Source organism: Rhodnius prolixus, unplaced genomic scaffold (assembly GCF_049639745.1).
Source record: "Rhodnius prolixus isolate KJV_2025 unplaced genomic scaffold, Rpr scaffold_11, whole genome shotgun sequence".
NCBI classification, from domain to species: Eukaryota; Metazoa; Arthropoda; class Insecta; order Hemiptera; family Reduviidae; genus Rhodnius; species Rhodnius prolixus.
The window spans coordinates 4,600,263-4,623,376 of record NW_027411625.1 but is presented as its reverse complement, the minus strand read 5'-3'; the positions used below and the strand labels follow the sequence as shown (position 1 = coordinate 4,623,376).

General features: G+C 37.4%; 1 protein-coding gene across 5 annotated transcripts in view; it reads right to left on the bottom strand.

Moving 5' to 3' along the window:
* Positions 1-23,114, bottom strand: part of LOC141459340 (cell adhesion molecule Dscam2-like) — a 524,511-nt gene that overhangs the window by 240,493 nt on the left and 260,904 nt on the right. The gene's annotated exons all lie outside the window — the stretch shown is intronic.

The window sequence follows — 23,114 nt, the reverse complement described above, 5'->3', positions numbered from 1 at the left end:
CGGCTTGATTCTAGATGCACCTAGATTTAGAAATGCTTTTAGATAAGCAGAAATAAGGAAAGAAAGAAAAAAGTTATGAATAATCACCTTGTTTTTCAGGTATCCTCAAAGGAAATAGTCCGTAGGTGTCAAATCCGGTGAGAGAGGTGGCCACTGAATCGCCCCCGCCGTGTCGATATAACACGCCCATCAAATTGCCTATCGAGACATTTCTTTACATGCCTGATGGTATACTCTGCTTATCTAAAAGCATTTCTAAATCTAGGTGTATAAGAATCAAGCCGGGATTGTATCTGTAGATGAACTAAAGCAGAGAATAATAGATGCCTGTAACTCTATTTCTGAAATAAAAACCACACCTCTCCATTTGAAAAAATGAAGTTGGTGCCTGTATCTCGCTTCTGGAAGCACCGAAAAAAATTTACAAAGTAAATTTGGATTCCTAACAAAAAACTAAGGGAACACGTATTTTTTAGTTTTTTTTCTAGCTATCTTAGTTTCCGAGAAAAAGTCGTTATCCATATAGCTTGGGACACCCTGTATTTGTCGAAACGTTGGCAAAAAAGACGGAGTTGTTGTTTTTTATTTGGAAGCAATTCCTCGTTAATTTGAATCCTTAATATAATATTTTTACGGTCACTAAAACCAATATAAATTCTTTTATTTAACTCAGTTCGTTTTAGTCGAGCATGAGATATTCCAGGTTAATCGTTTGCCGTGATGAAGTCCGAGGTAACTAACTTTTGTAACAATAGAAATGGTTTGAATAATATGAAAGAAAGAGTAAAACTGTTGAAACTCCAAATAAAAGAATACTCTCTTTTAGAAGAGTTAAAGAAAAGTTGGTTGTATAAAACAAAGAAGTAATAGTTGTGTTTTATACCAAAAATCTCTCATCAAGTTTGCAAGAAGTAAATGAGTTTTTGGTATATAGTTGGCAAAAGAGTTTTGCGGGTTTTACAATAAGATTCATAACTATGTTGATTAATTGGGCTGTGTTAGAACAGTTAAAATGTGCTTAATATATTCAAAGCATGGTTGCTTTATTAATTTTTCACCAGTTGAATACCTTAGAGCAACTCCATTCTAGCGTTATTAATTAACCGGCCATAGGCGTGGTTCTCAACCTTTCCGCTCCTCTGACTTCTAAAAGGGAAAACCAAATCATTCATTGCAAAAATTTTTAGATCCAGACAACTAAGAATGCTCCATTTCGAAGTTGTTTTTTTTTTCTCTCTAACCAGAATTAGTAACAAAACGGAAAAATAAAAAAAAATAATCCATCTGTGGATAAAATGTATTTTTATTTTCTAATTTTGGAAACAAAAACTAGTCACCCAAAATCGTATGTTTTATTTTATAACCTTTGCTATCGTTTTAAGTCTTGATTTATCTCTGATAAAAAAGATTTAGTGGGAAATCATCCCATTGGAAATGTCACATTTTTCCAATCAATTTTTTCATTTATTTCCTGTGTGACGGAAAAGGGGAATTTCCTCTTAAACGGTTCTAAGGATTTAATTTAAGCTTTTCATGCACATACACACTTGTAGATCTGCAACATTTAGATTCGGTTTTCATCTTTTCGGGACAGCCAAGCTGCACTCAAGCTACGAGGGTCGTTTGAAAAGTCCGTGCAAAGTCAGAGAGATAGCACTACTGGCGCGTATCGAGGTTATGTTTAGTTAGTAGCATCTCTTGGAAGAACACACGCCAAGTTTCAGCCAGATCGGTCTATTTCTTTGTGTTTGGCATTCGTTTGAATCGAGGAAGTCGAGTGATTTTCAAAAAATGGACGAAAAAGAATTTCGTGTGTTGATTAAACACTACTTTATGAAAGGCGAAACGCCTCAGGAGACTAAAGAGAAGCTTGAAAAACATTATGGTGACTCTGCACCTTCGATTAGAACAGTTTATAAGTGGTTTCAAAATTTTCGGAGTGGCCATATGGGCACAAGTGACGCTGAACGTTCTGGACGGATGGTGATGGATGACAGAAGAGTGAAGGTGCGTGAGATTGCTAGTGCTGTGGGCATCTCGAATGAACGGGTACATAATATTTTGCATCAACATTTGGACATGACAAAGCTATCCGCAAGATGGGTGCCGCGATTGCTCACGCTTGACCAAAAACGAAATCGTGTGAATTGTTGCAAGGACGGTTCGCAGCTGTTCCAGAAGAATCCGCAGGACTTTAAGCGTCGTTTCGTCACTGTGGATGAAACATGGATACATCACTACACTCCTGAGACCAAAGAACAATCTAAACAATGGGTTACCAAGGGGGAATCTGCGCCAAAAAAGGCGAAGACCGTTCCTTCGGCCGGAAAGATTATGGCGACTGTCTTTTGGTATTCGCAAAGAATAATCCTCATCGACTAGCTGGAAAAGGGTAAAACTATTACAGGTGCATATTATTCATCGTTATTGGACCGTTTGAAAACCGAGCTGCAAGAAAAACGCCCACGATTGGCCCACAAAAAAGTCCTTTTCCATCACGACAACGCACCAGCTCACACCTCAGCAGTTGTGGTCGCAAAATTCATGGAAATAGGGTTCCAACTCGTTTCATATCCCCCCTATTCTCCAGACTTGGCCCTCTCGGACTACTATTTGTTCCCCAATATGAAGAAATGGCTGGCGGAAAAAGATTTTATTCAAACGAGGAGGTGATTGCAGAAACGAATGGCTATTTTTCAGACTTGGACAAATCCTATTATTCGGAAGGGATCAAAAAACTAGAGCAGCGTTGGACGAAGTGTATAAGCCTAAAAGGAGACTATGTTGAAAAATAAAAAAGGTTTATCCCAAAAAATTAAGTAGTTTTTATTTTTGCACGGACTTTTCAAGCGGCCCTCGTACACTTCCTTCAGTACTAGCTCTTCCCTGGTTTGGGTATGTTAAAAAGGCGATGGAACTACTGGCTCAGCCCAATAAAGTTCGACTGAAGTGGGTGCCAGGTCATGTGGGGATTAAGGGGAATGAAATAGCCGATCAGCTGGCCCAGGAATGGAGTCAACACTCCTTTCATTGGCCCGGAACCTGTCCTGGGGATCACCAATTCGATCTGGATCGATTGGATCTGGAGGGAGCACGAAAATAACTGGGTACTGTGTCCTGGGGTTAAACACAGTAAGAATGTGATGCCTTGGCTGTGTAAAGAAAGAACCGAAGAGACCCCTGTGCTTGGGTAGAAATCAGATTACTCTGATTGCAGGCCTATTCACGGGACTCGGTAGGTTCAGGAAGGTTCAGGACTCGGTAGGTTCTAAGGATTTAATTGAAGCTTTTCATGCACATTCAAACTTGTCGATCTGCCACTTTTAGATTCGGTTTGCATCTTTTCGGACAGCCAAGCTGCACTGAAGGTCCTTACTTCCTTCAGAACTACCTCTTCCCTGGTCTGGGAATGTTAAAAAGGCCCTGGAACTACAGGCTCAGCCCAATAAAGTTTGGCTGGAATGGGTGCCAAGTCATGTGGGGATTAAGGGGAATGAAACAGCCGATCAACTGGCCCAGGAATGGAGCTAACACTTCTTCAATTGGCCCGAGACCTGTCCTGGGGATCACCAAGGTTGTAGTTCGATTGGATCTGGAGAGAACATGAAAATAACTGGGTGCAAGCGAGTGATTGCGCTATGAAACCTTTGGCACGTTGAGACCAATGGAGATAGTAGCGCAAAAAGAACTAGTAGGGAAAGTCCTCAACCTCTTTAGTAGGGGAGGTTTCGTCTACTAGATCCAAAAAGGGGAAGGCACAATAAGCCTCTTTTGGCTGAGGTCCCACTTTTGTAATAGTAATCGTGAATTCGGTAGATTTGGTAAGGAAAATGCTTGGGCGGTCCTGAAAAAGAAAAGTTAGGCTACTTTTCCTTCATTTCAAAATAATATGGGTAACATTCCAAATTAACAGAAAACCGATTGAGCGGACATCCCTCTATACTAAATAACTTTTGAAAGTCATATAAGTGTTTTATCTCCGAGATTAAAGATAATTTAAGGCGCGTGAAGATCTGAGTACATTAGCGCCCGAATGGCAGTACTGGCTATTGGACGATGTTCTTTCTTTGTAGACTGCACTTATTATTACCGGACAGTGAGCTGAAAGAAGCTCCTCTTGACTGAAAATCTCGACAGCTAGATTCGAATCCAATCCCGTGAGGGAATCCGGAGTTCTAAACAGATGAGCTACATCTGCTTTCTAATTATTGCACTTATGCTTATTTTTTTCCAGGCTGACTTTACGTCCAGCTACCTAAATAGATATCATGAACGGAGGCGACTAGCAAACATACTTTAATGTTAAATTCTTATATTACCCATTTAATAAAATCTAAGGTGTAGACCGGGAATCGAACCCAGTACCACGCAATACATCTTAGCTTTATGAGCCACACCTCTAACCGCTCGGCTACCATGGCGCCTAGCTTAAATAAGGAATTTGAATATACAGGGTGTTCCATTTTAAGACGGCTCTAATGCATTTCATGCCCCAACGGTTGATCTGAGCAAAAAATGGTAGAGGAAAAATTTGTTGCCCGTCAACTCTAGTTTCAGAATATGTGACTTGATTTTATATTACTGCCCGCGTACGCGGCTGACGCGCGACCAAAAGTGAGTGTCCGCAGTTGATCCCTATTTTCATATACATAGTTTTAAAGAGTATCTTCAAAATTAAAGGTGCTAGGCCATTCCAAAATCTGGTATTTAATAATCATATTTCAATTTTTTAACTTGTTATCAAAGAGAAAGAAGAGCACGCGATAGGTCGTTTTTATGTATTTTTCATCCCCTTTCTACTGAAAATATCGCCAAGGCAGTAAAGCTAGTATTTTTCTTAATATCGGGAAATAAGTAGTTTTCCGAGTGATTTTTCTAAGCAATAATCAAATGTTAAGAGCTTTAGATGTTCTCAAGCATACACAAAATGGCTAAAAATTAATTTTACATCTGTTCCAAACAAGAAGGTTTAATAATTATTTAGTAATTTTTGGAGAGTTGCGTATAATTACCAAAAAAATTGGAAACCTCCTGCCACATATTTAAGTGATCCAATATCTTTCATTTAAAGGATCAAACTTATTCCTTAATTTATCAAATAATGCACTTTACTCCAACTTGTGAAGCATGTACTATGCCTTGAAAGGTGCCTCCTCTGGCTAGCAAGCCAGGTTAGCCAGTAGGTTATCAACTGCTCTCTTAGGAGGCCCTGAAGAAGACAATATATTTGTCGAAACGTTGGCAAAAAGACGGAGTTGTTGTCTTTTATTTGGACAGATTTCTCGCCTAATTTTCGGATTCCTTAATTCAATTAAGGAATGCTAGACAAATAATTCGACAGGGTGTCTTACAATGTGTAGTCCAAGACTCTGTACACAATGGAGACAGGTGGACAGAACGTATAGACACAGAATTTGTTGAGGAAATTCTTCTCAAATTAGAAAGAAAACTGTTTACAATTTTTTTTTTTTTTTGATAAAGTAATCAAACGTAGAGCTATAAGGAGCTATGTCCTCATACAACTTCATAGTAACGGAAGTAATTTATTTATATATGAAATGAATGAGTTAGTTTTGAATGGAAAAATTGCAATGATTACTAGCGGATATATAATACATTGAAAAGAAGACAGAGTTTGTGGAACAGCGTGATCTAAAGTTTACCAGCGACTCTGCGAGATAAGACACCATCTGTGTGAGTTATTGAGTTTTGTCGCTTTTCTTTCGTCCTCTTTTTTCATTAATAATTTATGGCGAGAAAAAGTATTGGAAATAATAATGGCAGCAAGATAGCATACATAAAAAATAGTGTTACCCATTATAAATATATTAAGAACAAGTTTCAACCTGCCAAGATGTACTTGTAGCTCAACGAAAATAATAAATAATGCACACATGCCTCTATTATATCTTACTTCTCTATTTATTTTTTTAATGATTTAAGGCGCGTCAACATCTGTGGTTATTGGCGCCCGGAGCTTTTTTCAGATCACTACCGGCCTCCGGTGCAGTGTTCTCTCGTTACAGAACAACACTGTCCCATCTCCAGGACAGTGAGCTGTTAGCAGCTCCTTGGAAGACAAAATCTTAAGGGTCATGTTGATCAATAAAAGTTTTGAATTTGAATAATTTTACTTGCCCAAAATCATTTTTACAGCATTTTGAGGTGGCTATGGTTAGTTTCTCCCTAAACAGCTATTTCAGTGTAATGTACAGTTTTAGAATCTTAATATTTTTTTTTTTAGACAAAGTAAATAAGTTTTTAATAATTTGAGAATTGTAGTAAAATAAATTCGTGTGTGTTCACACTATTTTTTGTCTTATAAACATAAAAAATGTTAAATAATAAGGCGATACAATTCTTACAAAAAAAACTAGTTGGAGAAACAAAATGAAATGTTAGCTTGTTACAATATTTAGAGAGCTGTATATCTTGAATATAATGAGGCTACTGTAATGAAGTCGTGCCTTGGATAACGAACGCAACATAATGAATGCCAAATCTCCGCACTATATTATAAATTGTATTTTGTATTATTCCATAATTAATACGATTTTGACAAAAAAGGGTCAAATTTCACTTTAAATTAAATAATATTGTTGCAGTTAGTAAGTATTTTGGCTTCAGTTACAATGTTTTTTCCGCATTCTCTTGTATGAATGCTCTTCAGGTTGGACAGATTTTTGCTGCATTTTCAAATCTATCGCATTTTGATTTAGATTTTTTTGTATTTGTAAAGAGTGGCTACAAAGCTAAAACCACAGCAACCTTAAAGATCTATGGAGGTTCTTATGAGTATAAATGATTGTATACCGAATGTAGCGAACTTAACAAAATGGAATAGAAAATAAATTTATTATCCTGGGACTATTGGTCCCCTTAGAATAAAAACATGTACAAATGGAGGCCCTAATGGTTTGGCCTGTATTTTGGATATTTATATACAAAAAATAAGTAAGTATTTACAAAAATAACAATTAAAATTAAGGAAATAAATGAATTCATGTCGGAGGAAGCTGGGTAGAAAGGAGATAATTGGACAGAAGGGATTTAAAGATAGAAAGGGCAGGAGCATGGCGGACAGATGGAGGTAAGGAGTTCCAGAAAGAGGTAGCGCTTATTAGGAAGGATTTGTCGAAGGATGAAGTACGGTGTGAGGGAATATAGAGATCAGAGGAAGAGATCTAGTATTACCAGAATGGATCGAGGATTTGAACTTGAAGAGTTGGAAAATATAAGATGGTCTTCGAGATTGGATAACTTGGTAAAGGAATACTGGCAGCGAGAGACAGGAAAAAGCCACTTCAACTTCAATTGGTCTCACTCTCTCTAAATTAATCCTGAAGAAAGATAGTTCTGTTAGGTGATGGTCATTATGGTCTGTAACTAGAGTAAAAACTGTACGAAAGTCGGCAGTGCACTGTAAAAAAGCTCCGGGCGCCAGTAACCTAAAATTGTTGACGCGTCTTACATTGCAAAAAAGAGGTACTTAAGTTTAGCAAGATATTAGGGCAAGAACTGTACTCGGACATGCCTCAAGAAGGTGACTAAGTACATGACACTAAGTATATGTTGACTTTAAGAGTACAGTAGCTTTGAGAACAAGTCATTGGCGGGATAGGAGTTACCGGTGCTCTGCTTCAGGGCAAAACTCTTCCTCCAGCGCCGTTCAACTTATTCATATCCGATGTTGTGGCTTGCTCCAGGAAATGACATGGAGCTTTGTTGGTTATAATGTCTTCCCAAGCTGTTATCGATGCTGTAGATCGGTGGTGGATTCGTGAATTTTTAAAAGAGCACAGGGAAGAGTCGGAGATCCCACGCCGATTGTCATGCGCTTGGTTTGTTTAGGACAACTCTCCGGCCTGTAATCGCCCAGATAGTCCAGGTGGGATACCCTATTTTGGCGAATCACCTATTTAATTAAGGCTCTATCCAATCACAAACCTTTGCTGCCTGAGCTGAGTCTAATGAAACTGCGCGCCTCTTTGTTGCTTTGGATGTCCTAGTCCTTCCTTCTTGGGGAGGTAATGGCTTTACTTCCTGAATCATTTGCTCCCTCTTAAGTTTAACGAACCCTCTCTAAGTTCACTCAAAGCAGTGGGAGATTCAAAGCCATAACTTCGTTTTTTTTTTCTTGCCCGCCTCTAGATTCACTAATGTGCGGTACTTTATAATCCTCCAGCTACCCCTACCTAATGTTCTAGAAATCCCTTTTAAGGCAATCGGTGGACGGGGAACAATGAGCATTATCTCTCTGTTTCTACCGTCCGTTTCTGCCATCATCAATCATCCTCACTTCAGAAATAATGGTGAAATAGGGTTACCAATAAATATTCCTACAGAAATCTCATTGCTTTTATTGGCTGATGATTTTATTCTTTCAAAATCGATCTCGGGTGGAAGATTAAAATTAAAATGGGACAAATTTAAGGGGTTTTTATTTCATAAATTAGGAAGGACTAAGGATGCTTTAAAAATTTATTATATTATACAGGGTGATCCATTTAAAACTAATTACTCGTAAAACTAATTTAAAACTAACTATTAACTAATCGCTAATAACTTTTTAGGAAAGCGGAATTCCGGAAAAACCCTGTTTCTGTTAATTAGTGGGTATAACTATTTCAGTCGAGTGTAATGCTTGTTGCAGTTTTGTGTTGATGTACAGTCTGCAAGTCTTTTCGGTCAGTGTGTTGCTAGCTGTATCTCCAAACTGGGCAGGCTGGATGTTAAAAGAGGTCTAAGGAGCGTCTTGTAGAGCAGTACAGTGCCAGCAGTGTTTAGAGCGGTGTGTTTCTGTTAATTAGTGGGTATAACTATTACAGTCGAGTGTATGCTTGTTGATGTACAGTCTCCACGTGAGTTGTTCATCTAGGATTACGGCCAAGATCATTTTGTTTCCAGAGATACTCCTGGTCGTTGCGTTTTTAAAGCTAAGTCTTCATTCCGGGACCTACAAAGGCAGGAGATTTTTTCTCCTGTTTTAGAAGGATTCAGCTTTAGCTTCCATCTTTGGAACCAGTTCGATACTAAGTGTACAGGATGTTTGTAAGTAGTATAGCCTTTGTTGGAGGCTATTACAGTATCGCCTGCTTAAAGTCTTGGACAAAGGGTCTGGAATGTCTGAGCAGTATTGACTAAAGAGAAGGGACTCATGATTGCTCCTTGTGGAAGTCCCACGAGAATCTATCCTTTAATACTGTACTTATTGTTAAGTCTTACATGGAATGTTCTGTTCTGAAGAAATGATTCTTTAATTCATAAAATAAAAGTAAAATAAAGTAAAGTAATCGCCTATTTTTTCAGGCGGGGCTTAACGTCCAACTACCAAATTAGGTGTAGTGGACGGAGGCGACTAGCAAACATACTTTACTGTAAATTTCTTTTATTAACCATTAAATAAAATCCAAGGCCTAAGACCGGGAATCGAACCCAGTACCACAATGCATATTAGCTTTGCAGGTCTCGCCTCTAACCGCTCGGCTACCGTGGCGCCTAATTCACAAAATAATAAATCTATACATTCGTAATACTTCCATTTGTGATGGAAAATAAATCAATGTATTTAAATTGTATTTCACCATTTTTTTATTTTCATCTTTCTAAAAAAAGGCCATATTTATTCAAGCATCTAATGTGGCACTCAACTTTTACTGCAAATGACAACCGACAGATGCTTTGATCAATCACCTATTATAGATCGGAGTTTTGTTCAGTTGACAACTCTATTTTCACAAAGACTCGCTATTCATTTCCGTGTCCGATAATGGTTTCTACTTCAAATAACTTTTATAAATGCACAATAAATAAATAAATATATTGTATATATTTGCGGGTTCCACAACATTAATAAAATAATTCATTAACTATGGATCTCCGATTACTGAAGACCTTCAAATAGTTTTCGTGTTAGTCACTATTGAAGTTCATTAGAGACAGGTGAGGTAATTAAAAGAAATCAATAAATAATCATAACTTTAAAATAATGATTCATCTAATATTCAAATTACAATAAATATTGTCCATTAATAACACTAACACTTGAAAGGGAAGGGATTAGCTATGCGGTTAGCGTATTGGATTCCCACGCGGAGGTCCCTAGTTCGAATCCAGCAGCTGGCCCTTAGATTTTCTCTTTCTAGGTGCTACTTACAGCTCACTGTCCTGGTGATGGGATAGTGTTGTCTGTAACGAGAGAATACTGCCCACTGAAAAAAGCTCCGGGCGCCAATGTCAGTTGTTGACGCGCCTTAAATCAATTTTAAAAAAAATTAACAAATGAAATTCTTATTTCTCTTAAAAAAGAACACTAAAAATATTTGGGCAGGATGGCACATTACCGTCACTTTGGGAACCTCTAGCCACTTCTTCCAGCCAAATTCTATCAAAAATCGGGCTGAGATTTACAGAGTAATTAAAACTCTCTGGTAGGACAGTTGTACGAGGGTCGTTTGAAAAGTCCGTGCAAAGTCAGAGAGATAGCACCACTGGCGCGTATCGAGGTTATATTTAGTTAGTAGCATCTCTTGGAAGAACACACACCAAGTTTCAGCCAGATCGGTCTATTTCTTTGTGTTTGGCATTCGTTTGAATCGAGGAAGTCGAGTGATTTTCAAAAAATGGACGAAAAAGAATTTCGTGTGTTGATTAAACACTACTTTATGAAAGGCAAAACGCCTCAGGAGACTAAAGAGAAGCTTGATAAACATTATGGTGACTCTGCACCTTCGATTAGAACAGTTTATAAGTGGTTTCAAAATTTTCGGAGTGGCCATATGGGCACAAGTGATGCTGAACGTTCTGGACGCCCTGTTGAGGTTACTACACCAGAAATCATTGATAAAATCCATGATATGGTGATGGATTGCGTGAGATTGCTAGTGCTGTGGGCATCTCGAATGAACGGGTACATAATATTTTGCATCCACATTTGGACATGACAAAGCTATCCGCAAGATGGGTGCCGCGATTGCTCACGCTTGACCAAAAACGAAATCGTGTGAAGTGTTGCAAGGACGGTTTGTAGCTGTTCCAGAAGAATCCGCAGGACTTTAAGCGTCGTTTCGTCACTGTGGATGAAACATGGATACATCACTACACTCCTGAGACCAAAGAACAATCTAAACAATGGGTTACCAAGGGGGAATCTGCGCCAAAAAAGGCGAAGACCGTTCTTTCGGCCGGAAAGATTATGGCGACTGTCTTTTGGGAATCGCAAGGAATAATCCTCATCGACTATCTGGAAAAGGGTAAAACTATTACAGGTGCATATTATTCATCGTTATTGGACCGTTTGAAAACCGAGCTGCAAGAAAAACGCCCACGATTGGCCCTTAATAAAGTCCTTTTCCATCACGACAACGCACCAGATCACACCTCAGCAGTTGTGGTCGCAAAATTAATGGAAATAGGGTTCCAACTCGTTTCACATCCCTCTATTCTCCAGACTTGGCTCCCTCGGACTACTATTTGTTCCCCAATATGAAGAAATGGCTGGCGGGAAAAAGATTTTATTCAAACGAGGAGGTGATTGCAGAAACGAATGGCTATTTTTCAGACTTGGACAAATCCTATTATTCGGAAGGGATCAACAAACTAGAGCAGCGTTGGACGAAGTGTATAAGTCTAAAAGGAGACTATGTTGAAAAATAAAAAAGGTTTACCCCAAAAAATTAAGTAGTTTTTATTTTTGCACGGACTTTTCAAACGACCCTCGTATAAGGGTTGATCGTCAAAAACTGCACGAAAAAGCGTGACGTTGAAAAACACCCAACTTTGACAATTTTTTTCTCTTTTACTATAAAAGATAAAATTCCCAAATTTTCTTTAAAATATATTAATGAGAAACAGTTTTAGTAGTGGTTTTACATGCTTGGGGCAAATCCTCTTCCATTAAATGCACATCCTTAAGTCGTCCAAAAGGTAAATCTACATGAAATCGAATGACGTCTTCATTCTTGAAAAACAATTCATGCATCTAGGCGCTACATTGTTGCTACAAAAAATAATAAAATCTTATAAAAACAACATCGATTTTCCAAAATTACATTTTTCGTTTAAATTATTTAATCTGCTTTGTTGTGAAAAATTGGTTAGCTGGTTACCATTCTTTTAGAATAGAATAGAATAGAAAAGAAATTTATTATTCTGGGACAATTGTCCCCTAAAATAAAAACAGGTACAAATAGAGGCCTTAATAGTTTGGCCTGTGATTAAACAGAAAATATACATAAGTATTTACAAAAAGTGAAAATAAAAATAACAGCAGAAATTAAGGAAATAAATTAAAACAATTAAAATTCCGGAGGAAGCTGGATAGAAAGGAGATAACTGAATAGAAGGGATTTAAAGATGGATAGGGTTAGGAGCATGGCGGACAGATGATGGCAAGGAGTTCCAGAGAGAGGTAGCACGTATTAGGAAGGATTTGTCAAAGGATGAAGTACGGAGTGAGGGAATATAGAGATCAGATGAGCGAGATCTAGTATTATGGGAATGGATCGAGGATTTAAACTTAAGGAGTTGAAAAATATAGGATGGCCTTTGAGACTGGATGACTTGGAAAAGAAATGAAGCCCAAAAAATACTGGCGGCTATAGACAGGAAAAAGCCACTTCAACTCCCGAAATGCGGGAGTCTCTGGAAATGCTGAAAATAAATCTTATGAAGCAGTTCATGAGGCGCTTTGAATCTTAGCTTCAATATCCACCAGAAAGACCGTGCCATACACTAATAGTCCGAAATGGGGGGAGAAAACAAGAGAGGAAACTCAGGAGTTGCTGGGCCCTTAATTGGTGACGGGGAACCATTAAACTGCTTCAGGATGTGGGTGGAGCGGCGAGAGATTTGGGAAACATGTTTTTTTCCAGAGCAAAGGTTTTGGGGTCAAAAGTGATACCGAGGTTCTTCACAGAGGAACAATATTCTATTGGGATATCATAGAGGAAAAGATTAGGAAGAGAAGCCAATGATTTAAGGAGTGGGTTGGAGCCAATAACTATAGCTTTGGTCTTTTCTACATTCAGGGTAAGCTTATTGTTCGTGGCCCATGCTGAGATATTATTGAGGTCTTCTTGAAGTTTAAATACAGCTTCAAACAAATCCGACGGGGAAAAGGATAAGTAAATCTGAAAATCCATTCTTCTGAATAGATTTTTGGTAGTTTTTTTTGAGAAAAAAAATAACTAACATAAAGCACGGTATGTAAAAGATGTCAAATTTCTTTTTGAACATGGAGAGCCATCTTCTGTGCTTAATTATTGACTGATTGATTAACTGTTGCACATTCGTTTTCAATAAATAAATTCATCGAATAAACAGTTATTTTTTTAATAATAGCTACTGTCTAAAACAAAACAAAGCAACAAATTTATAAAACAATGTTCAGTTAATAATTAATATATTTGCTCATATTTTTTAACATAGCTTGGGGCTGGTTACCAAATTTTGATTACCAATCGTATTCCTATTGTTTATGAACGTTTATTTTCTGTAAAGAATTATTTTATATATTTTATATTGGATGTTGGCTTGGGTTGGACTAGAGAATAATGCTCAGTATAATACGACTCACGGAAATAATAAAGTAACTGTTCTATTAGACTTCTAAGTTGGGGCCCACTATTGCCATTCAGCACATTTTAAGAGATCCGAACATATGTATGGGATTTAAGCAAACAGAAATTCGATTTTATTAACTCAAAATAATAATTATTATTATTAAAAAAAAATAGAGTTTTCTATAGAAAGTGATCCCATTTTTAAAATACCTGATTAGAATCTGAAATGTTTTTGAAAAAGCTGCCATAATTCTTAACGGATTTTCTCTTTTTCAAAAGCGCCATGGAATTCAATAAGTATGGAATGCCTCATGGCTTGAAAGAAAAAGGCAATTCTGTAATTGAAGAGCTTGGTGCAAAAAGGAGTTATCTACATTTTTATTTAGAAAATGTGTTTAGTGGCGCCCCCTATTGTATGTTCAATTCTACATCTTTTGGTGCATAAACGAGTCATTCTGCAGACTCGTTTATTATTACTTATTCTCTAACCTAGGTTAGATTTGGAGCAAAAAGAGCTTTCTACTGCAGATAACTTTCTTTTGCTCCAAACAGAAAAGATGACGCTATCAATCAAACAAAAAATTTTTTATTAGGTTTACGAGGGTCGTTTGAAAAGTCCGTGCAAAGTCAGAGAGATAGCACCACTGGCGCGTATCGAGGTTATGTTTAGTTAGTAGCATCTCTTGGAAGAACACACACCAAGTTTCAGCCAGATCGGTCTATTTCTTTGTGTTTGGCATTCGTTTGAATCGAGAAAGTCGAGTGATTTTCAAAAAATGGACGAAAAAGAATTTCGTGTGTTGATTAAACACTACTTTATGAAAGGCAAAACGCCTCAGGAGACTAAAGAGAAGCTTGATAAACATTATTGTGACACTGCACCTTCGATTAGAACAGTTTATAAGTGGTTTCAAAATTTTCGGAGTGGCCATATGGGCACAAGTGACGCTGAACGTTCTGGACGCCCTGTTGAGGTTACTACTCCAGAAATCATTGATAAAATCCATGATATGGTGATGGATGACAGAAGAGTGAAGGTGCGTGAGATTGCTAGTTCTGTGGGCAACTCGAATGAACGGGTACATAATATTTTGCATCAACATTTGGACATGACATAGCTATCCGCAAGATGGGTGCCGCGATTGCTCACGCTTGACCAAAAACGAAATCGTGTGAAGTGTTGCAAGGACGGTTTGCAGCTGTTCCAGAAGAATCCGCAGGACTTTAAGCGTCGTTTCGTCACTGTGCATGAAACGTGGATACATCACTACACTCCTGAGACCAAAGAACAATCTAAACAATGGGTTACCAAGGGGGAATCTGCGCCAAAAAAGGCGAAGACCGTTCTTTCGGCCGGAAGGATTATGGCGACTGTCTTTTGGGATTCGCAAGGAATAATACTCATCGACTATCTGGAAAAGGGTAAAACTATTACAGGTGCATATTATTCATCGTTATTGGACCGTTTGAAACCCGAGCTGCAAGAAAAACGCCCACGATTGGCCCACAAAAAAGTCCTTTTCCATCACGACAACGCACCAGCTCACACCTCAGCAGTTGTGGTCGCAAAATTAATGGAAATAGGGTTCCAACTCGTTTCACATGCCCCCTATTCTCCAGACTTGGCTCTCTCGGACTACTATTTGTTCCCCAATATGAAGAAATGGCTGGCGGGAAAAAGATTTTATTCAAACGAGGAGGTGATTGCAGAAACGAATGGCTATTTTTCAGACTTGGACAAATCCTATTATTCGGAAGGGATCAACAAACTAGAGCAGCGTTGGACGAAGTGTATAAGCCTAAAAGGAGACAATGTTGAAAAATAAAAAAGGTTTACCCCAAAAAATTAAGTAGTTTTTACTTTTGCACGGACTTTTCAAACGACCCTCGTATTTAATGTTTATATTAGGTAGATATTATTATTTTTCTTTTTGACAGACATAATAATATATCTAACATTCGCTTCGACAAGACACAAAATGCCACTTAAAAGCTCAAAAAACAAGAAATCTGTTGACTAAAGTACTTAATATCTACTCAAGTTTTACTGAAAATTATGATTTTGGTGCAAAAAAGAGTTTTAGCTGCAAAATAACTTTTGCTTATAGCAAGCTTAAAAAATGCCCTAGAAAGTTCAAATTGAGCCCTAAAATGACCCCATCACAATATATTAACTAATCCTTACAGCAGACACAACAAAAGGAATACATCTTAAAGCATATTTAGTTTTTTGTCCCTAGTAAAAATTTTTAAAAACTGTAGGATAACTCCTTTTTGCACCAAGCTCTTCAATTATAAAAACGGATAGTCTAAAAAAACAAAGATATCCACTGGGCCACTGACAGAACATATAAGACACTATCCACTGGGAAATTGAAAAAAGGTTGAGAAAACGAAAAAAAAATTGGAGTACTAGCCACAAAAGGAAGAGAAAACTCAGGTCCGGAAACACCAAGACTTACAGATAGTCTACAGACAGACCCAGATTTTTGACAGAATATGGGAGAAGGTGACATTACTTACAATTTTTTATTTCCAGATGATAGACAATCTTTTACAGCATTTGCGACAATACGACCTTGTATTCTTGGGGCCATCTAATTGGCCACTGCCCACTATGGGACACAACCAATAAGAAACGAGATGCAACAACTTACTTGATGATTGGCTACCTGAAAGAAAAGTGTTTTTTCTTTTTTTTTAATCTAAAATTTTGCCTCTCTGTCACGGGCTGGTGTACCTCAAGGTAGTATTCATGAACCGCTTCTCTATACTGTGTACACATCTGTCCTACCAACTGACTCAAACACACTGCTCTGCACTTACACTGACGATACTGCTATTCTCTCTTCTAACTCAGACGCCACTACAGCATCCTCTCATCTACATTCTCATTTACACAAACTAGAACCCTGGGCCAAAAAGTGGAGAGTCAAATTCAATACTCAAAAGTGCGAACAGATAACTTTTACTCTGCGTCGTAATTCTTGTCCTCCTATAAGCTTTAACTCAATTCCTCTTCCTTCTACTAATTTAGTTCGCTACCTTGGGATGTACATCGACAAAAGACTTAAGATAGAACCCGCACACTAAACTAGAAGAGACTTGAATTCAACCGAAGAAACAAGTCACTGATGCGACTAATTGGCAGACAATCGTAGCTACCACTGGAACATAAACGACAAATATAATTCAACAGCGTACTCAAACCGGATCTGGACATACGGACTTGAACTGTGGGGTTCAGCCAAACTTTCCAATTCACAAAAAATACAGTCCTTTCAATCAAAAATTCTCCGTCAGACTACGAATTCACCATTTTATGTCTCCAACTCCATCCTCCATAACGACCTCAAAATCTCATAGGTAACAGACGAATCCAAATCTAAATAAAGAAAATTTTTTGACTCTCTTCCATTCTGTACGAGATGTGGCTATTATATAACGAGACTATTGCTGTAAAACATTTTATTTTAAATTTATACATATTTAGTTATTATCACCTTCAATATACACCCCTCCCCTATCCCTACAACGCTCCATGCGAATTTACCATTGTTCGAAACAGTGCTGGAAGTCATTTTCTGTGAGCTCCTGCATGACGCATGCCGCTTTTTCTTTCACAGCTTCAACGGACTAAAATCGTGTTCTTTTTAATGCAGATTTGACTTTGGGGGAACAGATCAAAAAGTCACATGGGGCCAGGTCAGGCGAATAAGGCGGATGGCCTAAAACTGGGATGTTAGTACTTGGCTAGAAACGTCTTGACACGGCAATGCAGTGTGAGCTTCTTCCACAAATCGGGTCGTTTTTTTCCTTACTCTTTCACGGAGTTAAGCAAGCACCTCACCGGTAGTAATGCTGATTAATTATAATCGATATTTTCATCCGTTTTGGACGTGGAAGGGTGACCCGGGCGGTCATCATCTCTGACGTCTTCTCGGCCATCTTGGAAACGCTTGAACCAGTAATAAAATTTGCGCACGTAATTAACATTCATCGCCATAAACTTCTTTTAATAAAAGATAAGTTTCAGTAGCGGTTTTACCAAGTTTTGATGTGAAATTTCACTACAATTCGTTGCTTTACTACATGTGTAGTATCATGTTTTCGCGCAAAACGAAACTAACACCTCTTACACAAAGGACGGTTCCGGGGCAGACAGATTTCTCTACAAACACGTGAGACGCTGCAATCGAAAGAGAAGGCTTTATGCTGCACAGCAGTGGGTCGTTAAGATTTGGCGCATGCATAGTTCTTCTGTAGCAGCATCAGTCTCGTTATTTAGTAGCCACACCTTGTACAAATCCTCTTGTTCAAAATCTTGCCTCTAAAACGATTCCAGATCGTCCTCCACGACGATTGAAACGCTGTTGGCCTCGTGACCAGCTCCAGTAAATGTGAGAAACTCTAGTGAGAGTGCTGCCGGAGGGTAGCTTCTCTCCTCAAGCTGATCCAGTCATGAAGTTTTCTTTTATCATATTCACTAATTACATTTTATTCTTTTTGTAGATTGTGAACAAAGTATGTGTTGAGGTTATTTTGTTCAGGGTTACTGTTGAAGGACTCCGGAGGCTTTCAAAATGGATACTTCCAAATTACAATTCTTCTTTTCTTACTTCGTAAATTAGGAGAAATTAAGAAAAACAAAATCATATTATTACTAGAAGCTTACTTAAATTGAATTTAGCGATTTCCAATAGCATTAATTTCAATTTAATCAAACTTTCTAGAAAACGCTGATGAATCCCAGTGATGCTTTAAAGTGGTGTTAGACCAATCTAAGTAATGTAGCTCTGAGCGACATGGCCTGTCACGGTTTTGTACCCTAGTTTTGTGTGTCACACAGACGGAATAATGCTGCCCTTTTTTCAAGTGAACTGTCTGTCGGATACAGTGAAGGCGACGAATAAGGAAGAAATATATAAATAACACAACCAGCCAGAGCGGGCAGGAATTTAAGCTATCCCTGGTGTTAGCGACATGTTCTCGCTACCAGCAGTAATAAAAACGGAAGCTTTTAAACCGCCTCCGCCGCCTCTACCGTGTAGAGGTTACATGTTCTCAGTAAGTAAATTACATCCTCAATGTACATTTTGCATTCTCTACGGATCACTTAGTTTGTATACACATGAGAGACATTGTCTTCTTTCACCTGGGCCAGTCGAATTTCTGTTCAATAATACTACTTTTTTAAATTTTATTTTTTAAAATGAAAAGGAATGTACTGTCACCAGTGTATTCAAAACACAGCTCCAAATCAATCCATTATTCAAGAATTACTAATTTAATTTTTTTATTTTCTCTTATTGTAATAATACAGATTTTTGGTTTTGAGTTAGTACCGCAAATATCCGTTTTCGTGTTCTCCGGAGTCCGAAAAAAGTGGTTTTTACCAATTTTTCTGTGTGCATGCCTATTAATCCTTCGTAACTCGAAAGACTAAGAACGCCTTTTTTTAAATATTTATTTTGAACTAATTTTTTAGTTTAAAAACTCGTTGTACTAGTTGCATATACAGGGTGTACACGGAGGAGAAGTCGAAACTTCGGGGAGGTGATTCAGCAGCTCAAATGCAACAAAAAATATTCTATTCACTTTGGCCCGATTCTCAATAGTGTCCAAGTTATTTGCATTTTTAACTTTTCCGTCGATATTCGCGTTTTTCACCATAAAAACGGCCGTAACTTTTCTATCCTTTGCCCTATAACAAATCTGCTTATTCCAAACGAAAGAGCATTAAATTTCCTATAAATTTGCTCAATACAGAGGCTGTAAATGTTTCTAATAATCAATGAAATTCTTACTTTAATGTCTAAAAAAATTCGTTCTCGATGATTTCTGTTTAAAATTTTCAACTGTATTTTTTCAATGATTAATGAATCAAGGAGTCACCCAATTACAGGAAAACTTGTGCATTTATTGAGCTTCAAGATCATATAGATGTTTTTGTTTTTAATAAAACCCTACCCCGAACAGAGGGGTGTAAATGCAGAAAACTGGGATTTTGCGTAACCGACTTTTTTGCTGATATCAAATTATTGAATATTGACTCGTATGTCAATTTTTGTCTATGTTTATTTTATAACTATATCTATAGTTTATAAAAGAAAAATAAAAAAATACAGTAGTAATAAAACGCAGTAGTAATAAAATACAATATTTAAGTATGTGGCTACCTAAAAGCGCTACAAACATTTTTAACAATTTTTTTAGACATTAAAGTAAAGATTTCATTGTTTATAAGAAACGTTTTTAGGCTCTGGATTAAGCAGATTTATAGGAAATTTAATTCTCTTTCGTTTGGAATAAGCAGATTTGTTGTAGGGTAAAGGATAGAAAAGTTACGACTCGTTTTTATGGTGGAAAACGCGAATATCGGACGGAAAAGTAAAAAAATGCAAATATCTTGGGACACTAATGAGAATCGGGTCAAAGTGAATTAGAATATTTTTTGTTGCATTTGAGCTGCTGAAACACCTCCCCGAAGTTTCAAACCTCTCCTTCGTGTACAACCTGTATAGATCTATAATTTTTATTTTAAAAAAATCTTAGATTAAGGGCATTTTTTGAGAGAGGGTGAAGTGCTCAGACATTTTTTTTAAAGTGCTCTATCATTGTTAATTGTACTATCTTGCCACCTCTTTAATGTTGATAATAATTAATTAAGGAATTAATTTTCAAAATTTAAAGTAAATCAGCTGATCCTAAACGCCACATAAAAAGAAAAATACTTTCATATTGTTGTTCATTCTTTTTGATAGCTGATTCATAGTTTGAAAAATAATTGCCATTTCAGTCTTAATAGATTTATTCTGCTGTCGACCTAGGGACTAGGTCATCTTCAGGGCTGTGGAACATGTTTACAGATTGTTAACAATGATTCTATTAAAATGAATATGTATAATGTAACGAAATTTACAAACATTATTTACCTAGTTTACAAAGTAATATTTTTACATTACAGAGTTGGTGTGTCTTCTGTCTTGTCTGTTCATGGACTGAGTGTGATCGGTCTGTGTGTGATATGTGTTAGCTTGTGTGGAAGTCAGTGTTGCCAATTGTCCAAGTATTTTGTAGTAAGTTTGCGTATATGTTGTTTAAATTGTTCGTGTCTGTTTTTAAATTTAAACTGTTTTCTGTCTTAGATACGAGGGTCTTTTGAAAAGTCCGTGCAAAAATAAAAACTACTTAATTTTTTGGGGTAAACCTTTTTTATTTTTCAACATAGTCTCCTTTTAGGCTTATAAACTTCGTCCAACGCTGCTCTAGTTTGTTGATCCCTTCCGAATAATAGGATTTGTCCAAGCCTGAAAAATAGCCATTCGTTTCTGCAATCACCTCCTCGTTTGAATAAAATCTTTTTCCCGCCAGCCATTTCTTCATATTGGGGAACAAATAGTAGTCCGAGGGAGCCAAGTCTGGAGAATAGGGGGGATGTGAAACGAGTTGGAACCCTATTTTCATTAATTTTGCGACCACAACTGCTGAGGTGTGAGCTGGTGCGTTGTCGTGATGGAAAAGGACTTTTTTGTGGGCCAATCGTGGGCGTTTTTCTTGCAGCTCGGTTTTTCAAACGGTCCAATAACGATGAATAATATGCACCTGTAATAGTTTTACCCTTTTCCAGATAGTCGTTGAGGATTATTCCTTGCGAATCCCAAAAGACAGTCGCCATAATGTTTCCGGCCGAAGGAACGGTCTTCGCCTTTTTTGGCGCAGATTCCCCCTTGGTAACCCATTGTTTAGATTGTTCTTTGGTCTCAGTAGTGTAGTGATGTATCCATGTTTCATCCACAGTGACGAAACGACGCTTAAAGTCCTGCGGATTCTTCTGGAACAGCTGCAAACCGTCCTTGCAACACTTCACACGATTTCGTTTTTGGTCAAGCGTGAGCAATCGCGGCACCCATCTTGCGGATAGCTTTGTCATGTCCAAATGTTGATGCAAAATATTATGTACCCGTTCATTCGAGATGCCCACAGCACTTGCAATCTCACGCACCTTCACTCTTCTGTCATCCATCAACCATATCATGGATTTTATCAATGATTTCTGGAGTAGTAACCTCAACAGGGCGTCCAACGTCACTTTGCCCATGTGGCCACTCCGAAAATTTTGAAACCACTTATAAACTGTTCTAATCGAAGGTGCAGAGTCACCATAATGTTTATCAAGCTTCTCTTTAGCCTCCTGAGACGTTTTGCCTTTCATAAAGTAGTGTTTAATCAACACACGAAATTCTTTTTCGTCCATTTTTTGAAAATCACTCGACTTCCTCGATTCAAACGAATGCCAAACACAGAGAAATAGACCGATCTGGCTGAAACTTGGTGTGTGTTCTTCCAAGAGATGCTACTAACTAAACATAACCTCGATACGCGCCAGTAGTGCTATCTCTCTGACTTTGCACGGACTTTTCAAACGACCCTCTTATATACATCATTTCTAGCACTTTCCTTTTTTGTTGTGTTGGTTTCTGATTTAAGTATCTTTGTGTTTGGGAAATCGAAAGTGTGATGATTTTCTGTGCTGTGCAACCATCATTGTTAATCATTGTGCAATCAGTGCTGTGCAATCATTGTTAACAATCTGTAAACATGTTCCACAGCCCTGTAGATGACCTAGTCCTTAGGTCGAAAGCTCGGCAAAATAAATTTTACTCTACTGAAATGGCAATTATTTTTTCATCCTATACTTTCATAGTTATTCAACGGTAATTACCAAAGCAGTAAGATTTTATTGCAATGAACTTATGTAATATTGAAGTGGATTATTCTTATTTATTTGTTTATCTCCAAACAAATGCTAAGATACATGAACATTTATCACATGAATTGTGATAAGAGAATATCATGTTAAGCGTTCAAACCAGATTTTGAGCGTCTTTTTTTATAAGAAAATTGATGTTAAGGCGTTCTTGAAGTAAAATATTTTCTATCTCAAACTTTTGTAATGTAATATAGAATCTAACTGTAGGTAAAAATTCCAAATTGCAAAGAAACTTTGTAATTTAGGATTTGCGAGTATAGTACCTAAGGAGAAGGGTTGTTGCGACTTCAGTTCGCTGCAGTTTTCCTTGGGTATCTGGCACGATGAATGTAGTAGCTGTTGCTCCATTCAATATTCATACAAAATGGTAAGGGTAAAGGTGAAATAGAAACGGAAGTAAGCAATGTTTATTGTGGATTTTGTGGTTTAATTTCCATTCCTTTATCTAATATTTATAGAAAAGTGTTGCCCGAAATTTTTATCGACTTCTAACAAAATCTAAGGCCATGTAGCATTAATGGACTACTGTTTGGGTAGCCTAAACATCATTCTGTTAACCTATTTATAGTCCAGATTGGCTGGTTTCAAAAGCTCGTATTATAATCGTAGATTTGTTAATTAAAATAATGAAGAACATGATTTAAATATTGAATAAATTTTGACTAGAATTTATCAAATATAATAATATACTAATACTTTATTAAAAAATAAAAAATAAACAAAAATAAAATATGCAAATGTACAGAAATTAAAGAAATGTGAAGTATCTAAGGCTCGGG